An 11090-nucleotide genomic window follows, 5' to 3' on the forward strand; every position below is an offset into this window, starting at 1 on the left:
TAAATTCAATTTTAAGGAAAATAACACTTTCGAAATAAAATAAAAATAAATTTCTTTATGCATCTTTCTATGCATAAGATCAAAATTGATGAGAATAACCCTTTTAAAATAAAAAATAAATTCTTTATGCATCATTCTACGCATAAAATCAAAATTGATGAGAATAACTCTTTTGAAATAAAAGTAAATTCTTTATGCATCTTTCTATGCATAAAATCAAAATTGAGGAGAATAACTCTTTTGAAATAAAAATAAATTCTTTATGCATCTGTCTATGCATAAAATAAAAATTGATGAAAATAACTCTTTTGAAATAAAAATAAATTTCTTTATTTATCTTTCTATGCATGAAATCAAAATTGAGGAGAATAACTCTTTTGAAATAAAAATAAATTCTTTATGCATCTTTCTATATGCATAAAATCAAAATTGATGAAAATAACTCTTTTGAAATAAAAATAAATTTCTTTATGCATCTTTCTATGCATAAAATCAAAATTGATGAGAATAACTCTTTTGAAATAAAAATAAATTCTTTATGCATCTTTCTATGCATAAAATAAAAAACTGATGAAAATAACTCTTTTGAAATAAAAATAAATTTCTTTATGCATCTTTCTATGCATAAAAGCAAAATTGAGAAAAATAACTCTTTTGAAATAAAAATAAATTCTTTATGCATCTTTCTATGCATAAAATCAAAATTGATGAAAATAACTCTTTTGAAATAAAAATAAATTTCTTTATGCATCTTTCTATGCATAAAAGCAAAATTGAGGAGAACAACTCTTTTGAAATAAAAATAAATTCTTTATGCATCTTTCTATGCATAAAATCAAAATTGATGAAAATAACTCTTTTGAAATAAAAATAAATTTCTTTATGCATCTTTCTACGCATAAAATCAAAATTGAGGAGAATAACTCTTTTGAAATAAAAATAAATTCTTTATGCATTTTTCTATGCATAAAATCAAAATTGAGGAGAATAACTCTTTTGAAATAAAAATAAATTCTTTATGCATCTTTCTATGCATAAAATCAAAATTGATGAAAATAACTCTTTTGAAATAAAAATAATTTTCTTTATGCATCTTTCTATGCATAAAATCAAAATTGAGGAGAATAACTCTTTTGAAATAAAAATAAATTCTTTATCCATCTTTCTATGCATAAAATCAAAATTGATGAAAATAACTCTTTTGAAATAAAAATAAATTTCTTTATGCATCTTTCTATGTATAAAATCAAAATTGAGGAGAATAACTCTTTTGAAATAAAAATAAATTTCTTTATGCATCTTTCTATGCATAAAATCAAAATTGACGAGAATAACTCTTTTGACACAAAAAATAAATTCTTTATGCATCTTTCTACGCATAAAATCAAAATTGAGGAGAATAACTATTTTGAAATAAAAATAAATTTCTTTATGCATCTTTCTATGCATAAAATCAAAATTGATGAAAATAACTCTTTTGAAGTAAAAATAAATTTCTTTATGCATCTTTCTATGCATAAAATCAAAATTACACTTTTAGAATACACAATTGGTGGGGATTACTCTTTTTGGATAATAAAAGATAAAACTTATTTCACCAAATTTTAAAAAATTTTGCCATAACCTCTTTTGTATGGCTGACCATTTTTTAAATTTTTTAAAATTACTTAAAAATTATCCCCAAATGGTTTTAAGCACTCTAAACTAATCAAATTTCACTTTTAAAAGAGAAATAATATGAAAAGTTTAATTCCAACAATTAGATTACTTAACTAGGATAAAGAAGGACTGAATTTAAGAATGAGAGAGGGGGAAAGCCTTTCCAGCAAGGCATAGCATCAGATTATCATTTCAAAGATAATAAAAAATTAGAAAACCATTAAAAGAATAAAGAAAAAGTAAGATTTCTAACTTACATGAAATTCTGGGAGCTTTCCTTTGGCTTGATGGTTTGAGGGATCTACTCTTGTTTGCAACAAGAGTGGCCACTAATTCTTTAGAAGAGGGAATGGTGAAAACTTAATGAATTATTAAGAAATTCATAGTTCTTGACTCTGGGGTGGAGTAGAGTAACAGTGCATAAAACACTATTAACCATTTACAAAGGGGGATGCTTCATCTATAGGAAAAAGTGAGCCTCTAACCAAGAAAACTGATTCTAGAATTTGTCCAGATCAATTTGGTCAAATTTTGACCATTTTTAGGTCAGTTTAGCTCACTTTTTGGATCTAGCTGAAGTAGGAGAGAGGAGAGATGAAAATATCTCATTATTTGTGAGTTTAAAACTCAACCACACATGTGAAATAGGTGCCTCCTTCATGAGGGGAATTCCCCCACACTGAGGTGTCAAAAATGCATCATTTCTCTAAATATCTCTTCTTTTTTAACTAATATCCTTGTCCTTAGTCAACTCTTCATCTTATGTGAGTATTTACTCATTTTTGGGGGGGATTTTCTTTATTTCTTCTATTTATCTCCTTCCTACATTTGGATTAATCTAATTGGCCCCTCAGAACCTTAATCTAAAATTTTTCGAAAATCTGGGCCCTCAGGATAAGGCCTTTTGAACAGATTATAATTGATTTATAATGCACCTTCTGAAAATCCTTTTGAACTTTTGTTTCGAGGGAATTTATTTTAATAAGAAGAGATATTTTTCTATCCAAAAATATCTAAAAATTGAATAACCTCTCTGTAGAACATTTTCTCTCTCTAGGCCAAAACAGGGTAAAACAGGATCTTTCTTTTATTTCAGAGAGAGGAATAATTATAAGATCAGAAGGGGAGGTATACTGTATAAGATTTACTCGTATATACTGCCAGTAAAGAGCTATAGTTATACCCTCGATATATATGGGTAGTCACGGTCCTTGGAACTATAAGGTAAATTCCATCATATCTAGGCCTCAAGCAAGTCAGGGATTCCATACAATTGCGGTACTTCCATCTGAATACCTAATTACCAATTTATGAATTTCAGTTTGAATATCGATTTGTATGAATTTTATCACACATTTACAACCTTTTATTGCTTTTTCATAAATTTTTGACATTTGTGGCTTCTCGGTTGATCCTCATTAGCCAAATTGCTCTGATACTAGCTGTAAGATCCCTAACTCCACTGCGCAACAAATTTGGGGGTGCTAGCAGCGGAAGTAGCACTTCTTGCACGGGGCAGGGTCCCACACTCGGGGCCTCGCCCACGGATATCCAAACAAGAGACTAATCCATCGGTTCTTCCAAAACCGAACTCGGAAAAACTTCCCTTGCCTGGAAAGCACGGGCGATTCCTCCAGGATAACTTTTCTCTTACGTAGTCAAAAGCCTGAACTAACTGAACTGATCTGACCAAACCCGTAAGTCCCATAGTCACATCAGGGAAAAGATTGTACTTGGATCATAGATACCAATGCTTTTTTCCTCATTGAGAGGCATAGCCATTGATTCTTTTCCATAGAACAATTTTTATCCAGGATTTACCTCATCTATCGTACTATACAGAAATTGAGTCTCGATTTACGAATCCATGAGTTCAACCTAGCCCCATCCAGTCCCATGGATTACCAACCACTGTAGTGATGGGATCTAATTAGGAATTTGGTTAGGTTTTGTCCCGGGTACCAGGGAAAAGAGTTCCCAAGCCCCCTAGCCGGATATTCATGCAAACATAAAACTAGTCACACCACTTACATACCCAATATGAACTTGCCTTTTTCATAGATTCAACAATCTTTAAAACAATCATTTAATGAAACCATAGTGTTACTGATCATAATCCTCTATTATCCATTTGAATCCTAATTTCCAATTCATTCCTTCATCGGTGTACCTATGGCATCATTGACAACCAGAACACTCACCACCTGTTCACTCAGGGACCTTTTCAATAGTTCCTAGCTCATAGTACTCGACAATATAATCACATAAAAATATCTAGATGGAATCTCCGTTAAAGATCAGCAAGATCAACCAACAGATCCATATAAAAGAGCCATGGACTCATCCGTTTTGAGGACCAGCAAGGTTAATCAACCAGATCCATGCCCGAATTCAGAAAACAACTCTTACTCCTTGTTCCAATATCTTCCCCGACGTACTTGTGGGTATCTTCGACGACCCAGAGCCCGAGCACCGTATGGTCAGCACCCTCTAGGATCCTTTGCAGGTCACCTAGCACTTCACTCATAGGCCGCTTCCTTGGTTCCTCATCCACTATATCGGAAGCTCACCATTTAAATGAAACGGAGGCTGGTCAAGACCTCGCCCGACCTTGCTACGGGAGATGTCCTCTGATGACTCTCCATCAGCAGTTGCAACTTTAACAGATAGGTCTCCATGATCTCATTCACAGATAGGTCTCCATGACCTCATTCACAAGACGGTCAAAATGCTTTCCCAGCATTCTTGACATGAAACAGTCAAGATTTCACATACAATTACAGTTCCAACAATATTTTCATTTTTTTTATTACTCCACATCCTTTCACATTAGACCCCATCTTTTTATTACTCTGCATCCTTTCACATTAGACCCCATCTTTTCTCATCTTACCATAATTTTATTTTCTTCATCGATCCCTATCACATCACATCATTTTCACATCAAATCACATCCAATCGCATCATCCACACATCAATCCACATCATCCATCCACATCATCCACATCAATCCACATCATCCATACATCCATCCACATCAATCCACATTATCCAAACATCCATCCACATCTTCCATACATCCATCCACATCAATCCACATGTCAATCCACATCATCCAAACATCCATCCACATCAATCCACATCAATTTATATCATCCACATCACATCTATCCATCCATTCATTCTTTTATAAAAATCAACTTCAGTGGGAATAACACTTTTATAAAAATCTCTTTATACATCTATTTATGCATAAATTCAATTTTAAGAAAAATAACACTTTTAAAATAAAATAAAAATAAATTCCTTTATGCATCTTTCTATGCATAAAATCAAAATTAATGAGAATAACTCTTTTGAAATAAAAATAAATTCTTTATGCATCTTTCTATGCATAAAATCAAAATTGATGAGAATAACTCTTTTGAAATAAAAGTAAATTCTTTATGCATCTTTCTATGCATAAAATCAAAATTGAGGAGAATAACTCTTTTGAAATAAAAATAAATTCTTTATGCATCTTTCTATGCATAAAACCAAAATTGATGAAAATAACTCTTTTGAAATAAAAAAAAATTCTTTATTTATATTTCTATGCATAAAATCAAAATTAAGGAGAATAACTCTTTTGAAATAAAAATAAATTCTTTATGCATCTTTCTATGCATAAAATCAAAATTGATGAAAATAACTCTTTTGAAAAAAAAATTCTTGATGCATTTTTCTATGCATAAAATCAAAATTGAGGAGAATAACTCTTTTGAAATAAAAATAAATTCTTTATGCATCTTTCTATGGATAAAATCAACATTGATGAAAATAACTCTTTTGAAAAAAAAAATCTTTATGCATCTTTCTATGCATAAAATCAAAATTGAGGAGAATAACTCTTTTGAAATAAAAATAAATTCTTTATGCATCTTTCTATGCATAAAATCAAAATTGATGAAAATAGCTCTTTTAAAATTAAAAAAAAAATTCTTTATGCATCTTTTTATGCATAAAATCAAAATTGAGGAGAATAACTCTTTTGAAATAAAAATAAATTCTTTATGCATCTTTCTACGCATAAAATCAAAATTAAGGAGAATAATTCTTTTGAAATAAAAAAAAAATTCTTTATGCATCGAGTAGAGTAACAGTGCATAAAACACTATTAACCATTTTCAAAGGGGGAGGCTTCATTTAAAGGAAAAAGTGAGCCATTAACCAAGCAAACTAATTCTAGAATTTTTCAGATCAGTTTGGTCAATTTTTGACCATTTTTAAGTCAGTTTAGCTCACTTTTTGGATCTAGTTGAAGCAGGAGAGAGGAGAGATAAAAATATCTCATTATTTGTGAGTTTAAAACTCAACCACACATGTGAAATAGGTGCCTCCTTCATGAGGGGAATTTCCCCACATTGAGGTGTCAAAAATGTATCATTTCTCTAAATATCTCTTCTTTTTTAACTAATATCCTTGTTCTTAGTCAACTCTTCATCTTATGTGAGTATTTACTCATTTTTGGGGGGATTTTCTTTATTTCTTCTATTTATCTCCTTCCTACATTTGGATTAATCAAATTGGCCCATCAGAACCTTAATCTAATTTTTTTAAAAATTTTGGACCCTCAGGATAAGGCCTTTTGAACAGATTATAATTTATTTCTAATGCACCTTCTGAAAAACTTTTTGAACTTCTGTTTCGGGGAAATTTATTTTAATCAGAGGAGATATTTTTTCATCCAAAAATATCTAAAAATTTAATAATCTCTCTCTAGAATATTTTCTCTCTCTAGACCAAAACAGGGTAAAACAGGATCTTTTTTTTATTTCAGAGAGGGGAATAATTATAAGATCATAAGGGGAGGTTCTTACACCTGCACACCTCAAAAGTCGGAGGGAGAAATCTTACATTAAAGCCTAAAAGGGAATCTCTAAAAGCAATCAAAGCAATAGAAAAAGTACTATCAGACATTGGCTTGCATGGGAGGCATGTTAAAATTGAGGAGGACGACAAGCGGTCATAAGGGGGCAGCAAAGAAAACCATCAATAGGTGGTGTGAAAGCTAAAAGATTTTTGTCATACTGCCTCAAAGACTGTCGAGATAAAAACAAGCAAAAGATGTTTAATCAATGGAAAGATCTACATAATGCAGTCAAGGACATTGGAAATGAAGGTTCAATCCAAAATCGGAAGGCAGGATGTGTGGATTTCACTTGACAAGATCTTTGCATTCATGGAGAAGAAGAGCTGGAGCAATAGTGAGATAAAATTATTTGAAAACATATTAGAGACTTGGAGGAAGGCATTCATTGCAGGATGGAGTGATCAACATGTAACTCATTACAACATGTAACTCATTACATGGTAAGAACTTTTAAAAGTGCTGCAATCTCAATACTATGAGACCAACTAATACATACATCTGATTTTTTTCTGTTGTCATTGATTGCAGCATATATTATATAATTATACACCATATTTCGCAAAGACATACGGTTCATTGTCAATATGGACAACTCAAGGCATGGAGAAGTCACATTACTTGGCAAGAACATGTTACTTTAAGCACACTAGACATGGTGGAGGCAAGAATCGAGCCAATAGTATTTTAGAGTTACATCAATGGACTCACAGGAAATTGATTCACAAAGCAAAACAAAAAGACACATTCAAGTCCTCATCATTGACACGTGCAATACAATTGATTTAATAAAGAAAAGCGACAATGTGCTTGGAATCAGTCAACTGCTGCGAGAGAGCGCCATCAGTTGTGGCATCGCTCAAGAGTCAGGGTTGGGAGAAGGTGGTCTAGATGAGGTGGGCTTGATCTTCTTCAGTGGTCTTCTTTCTTCATCTTCCTTTTCCTCTTGTTCCTCTTCATCTGCCCGAGAGATCTATTTTTGGCATCTGCACTGTTGGAGGCAATAGTTCCGACCGGCTTTTTCTTGTCCTTATTAGATATCTTTTTCCATATGGATGCAATGTGTCTGGGTCTATAATTCCCGCTACAATAGCATGCGCTGTATATGACAAGTAGTAGGGGCATCTTAGTGCTTGGCAACCATACCCCTAAACCAAACACCCGCAATGCAAATTGTTTCTCGTCTCGACAAGCACCACCTTCTCAGCATTTAAAGGCACTTCGTGTCCACCACAAAACCTGGATAGTACTTTGAATGCGAATAAAGGGAATTTTGCATTGTCTTTTGAGAACTCCTTGTGAAATATAATGATCTACGTATTAAAATTGTAATCATCATGACTCATGCCACTACTTGCTGTTGTCAATTTTAAGCAAGTGTCGTAAATTGCACGTACCTTTTGATGATTCAAATGTCTTATATATTGAGCGAGACCAACATCCTTTCGATGACCTGTTGACTTTGAAGTGGAAGCTCTGGATCTTAAGCCTGCTGCTCTCTTCAAGAAATCATCATCGTATACAAAAACCTGGTACCAATGTTATATGTTTAATTCACATAATCGACAAAGTCCACGTAAATCAAATTCTTATAGTTTGAAAAATCTTTGGCACTATTACCTGGTCATTTTCATCACCCTCAAGCATGGATCTTGTCCACAAAGGGATCGTGGACTTACTGTCTTCATGCACGCTTGGTGCCAAAAATTTACCCATATCTGCCAAACCAAGACAGTCGGCAATTGCTACAGCCTCCTCCTCGGAAGAGGCAATTGGGTTTCATATGTCCTAGCTTCATCGAACATCTTCTTTAATATCTCCTTGCCAGGCAGGTACTCGGAGTCCTGGACTACAGAATCAACTAGTAGATAATTGTCAACTTCTTCCTCTATCCAGCCCATGTCTGCTTCACTAAAATTTGCTAAGGTAGCCAAGCAATAGTCTTCACGAATATTGAAATGTTGCATAATGTCTGTTAATAATACATAATCAACTTGGGCTGCCATAGTAAAGCTGGGCAAGGAAGGTAGTGACAACTCCCCCTGTTCATTCTCATCAAAAGGTGCTAATTCAAAGGGGATAAGGGATGCATTAGCCTCAAAGGTTTCCTTTTCGGCCTCTGCTGGGTCTATAGCCACCTCTTCCTCAACCCCATCATCCTCGATCGGCACTTGAGTGCTTGCCAAAGTCACTATCTCAGGCTCCGAGTCCTCAGTAAGAAGATGCAGAAAACAAAGAAAACCATAACTAAATTGGAGCAGGCGACACTTCTTTGAGTGTATTGGGCATTTCTCCTCTACTCTATTGTTGCAGCAGCTGGGAATCTTTTCAAGACAATGGCTAAGCCTCCTCTTCATGACTTTGTCTGTTGCAAAATCAGATGGATGAACATATCGTTCACCATCGGACATAACAATATTGGCAGAAACAGTGTCTTCATACTCTTGCTCTCTCACGGGGTCATCGAGAACAATCCTACAAGAATTAATGATGTTCTCAAGAGAAAGTTCCTTGTTGAACATTGAAGACAACTCCGGGATACGCTCCACTAGTTGAGCCATGATATACATGAATCACCAAAGTGAAAGCAAAACCCACTAGTGGACACTCGTGTGTCGTAACATCCAGCCCAATCCGAATCACTAAAAGCATGCAACTGTGACTCACCCCCCTTTGGATAAAATAATCCAAAATACTGAGTGCCCTGCAAATAGTAGAAAACCACCTGACAGCCTGCCAATGCTTTGTACCTGGGCTATGCATAAATCTGCTCAACTGTGAGACTGCATATTGTATATCTGGCCTCATGTTGTGTACATAAAGAAGGGATCCAACAGCCTGCTGATACAAACTAGCATCAAAAGAGTTCTGCATCTTGAAGACTAAGTCGAGTACCTGTCTCCATAGGTGTAGCCACAGGTTTACAGTATTTAAGATTAAACCTCTTCAATAGCTTTTGTATATATTTAGACTGCAGCATAACAATGCCATCATTGCGCTGCATAAACTGAATTTCCAAATAATGATGCAAGGGTCCCAAATCTGACATCTCAAACGATGACTGCAAATCGGCCTTAAAGGCTAAAATCTTATCTATATTGGGTCCCATGAGCAGCATGTCATCAACGTATAGAATGATGACCAAAAATGTGTCCTTACTCCTTTTCACATAGAGGTTACTCTTTGTTGGACTATTGCAAAAATCATTTGCAACCAACTATGCATGAATCTTCTCATACCATGCTCTAGGAGCTTGCTTAAGTCCATAAAGAGCCTTTTTCAACTTGCATACTTTAGACTCTTCCCCTTTCACATCAAAACCAAAAGGCTGCGATACATACACCTCCTCATGTAAATCACCATTCAAGAATGCAATCTTAATGTCCAACTGATGTACATTCCACCCATGATGTGATGCCAAAGCAATGAGACGCCTAATGGTAGTCATACGAGATGTGGGTGCAAAGGTATCATCATAAAATCAATGCCCTTTTGCTGGGCATACCCCTTTGCAAACAAGTCTGCTGGCCTTATAGCGATCAATGCTACCATCTGCTTTGCGTTTTAACTTGTAAACACACTTAGTACCAATGGCCTTCTTGCCATGGGGTATATCTGTCAAATACCACGTGTCATTCTTGAGTATAGAGTTATACTCATCCTGTATAGCATGCATCCAATGATCATCATCCTGTGCTTCCTCAAAGGAAACAAGTTCCTCCTCATTACATAAAGTAGAAATGAGAACATGATCCACATGAGAATAATCTACATGATGAGAACCAGCGCAAGTTCTGCTAGGTAAAGAAGCTGCCAACTTGCTATCCCTCAATGTCTGCATAAGCCATTTTGGCATACGCCTAGATTCTTCTATGGCTTCTCTCTCCTCATCCATTACATCCTCAATAATTGCCTCATCAAAAGGCTGATTTGCAAGCTTATTTTGCACCTACAAAGGCTGAATTTCAGCACTTGGTTGAGCATTCAATTGCTCTACATATGGCTGCCCTCCATTAAACAAAGGTAGGAGCAAATCAAACATGTCCTGTGAGCATACATTCTGCTGTTTTTTACATGAAAGCATGGGCTGAACTAAGTTTTTGACAAAAACAACATCTCTACTTAACGAAAATCCTCTTTGAGAGACCGGATGGTAGAGTCTATATCCCTTTCTTTCTGAATTGTATCCCACAAATATGCATTTAACTGCCTTATCATCAAGCTTACTGTGTTGTTGCTCAGGCAGCACAAGAGAATAAGCAAGACAACCAAAAACACACAAATAAGCCACAGAAGGCTTCCTGCCATGCCAAGCTTCATAAGGAGTTTTAGATTACAGCAAGGCCTTAGTAGGGCATTTGTTTAGCACATAGTTTGCGCACATAGTTGCCTTTAACCAAAAACCATGATCCATGTTGTACTGCTTATGCGAGAAAAACTACCCAACCCTAAAGCTTGACCCCCCTTACTTAAATAAAATTAAAAATAAAAACCATTTACCCTGCCCCCTTTTCTAGCTTTT

The sequence above is a fragment of the Cibotium barometz genome, chromosome 7 (genome assembly GCF_041138505.1).
Source record: "Cibotium barometz isolate CiBa-2024 chromosome 7, ASM4113850v1, whole genome shotgun sequence".
NCBI classification, from domain to species: Eukaryota; Viridiplantae; Streptophyta; class Polypodiopsida; order Cyatheales; family Cibotiaceae; genus Cibotium; species Cibotium barometz.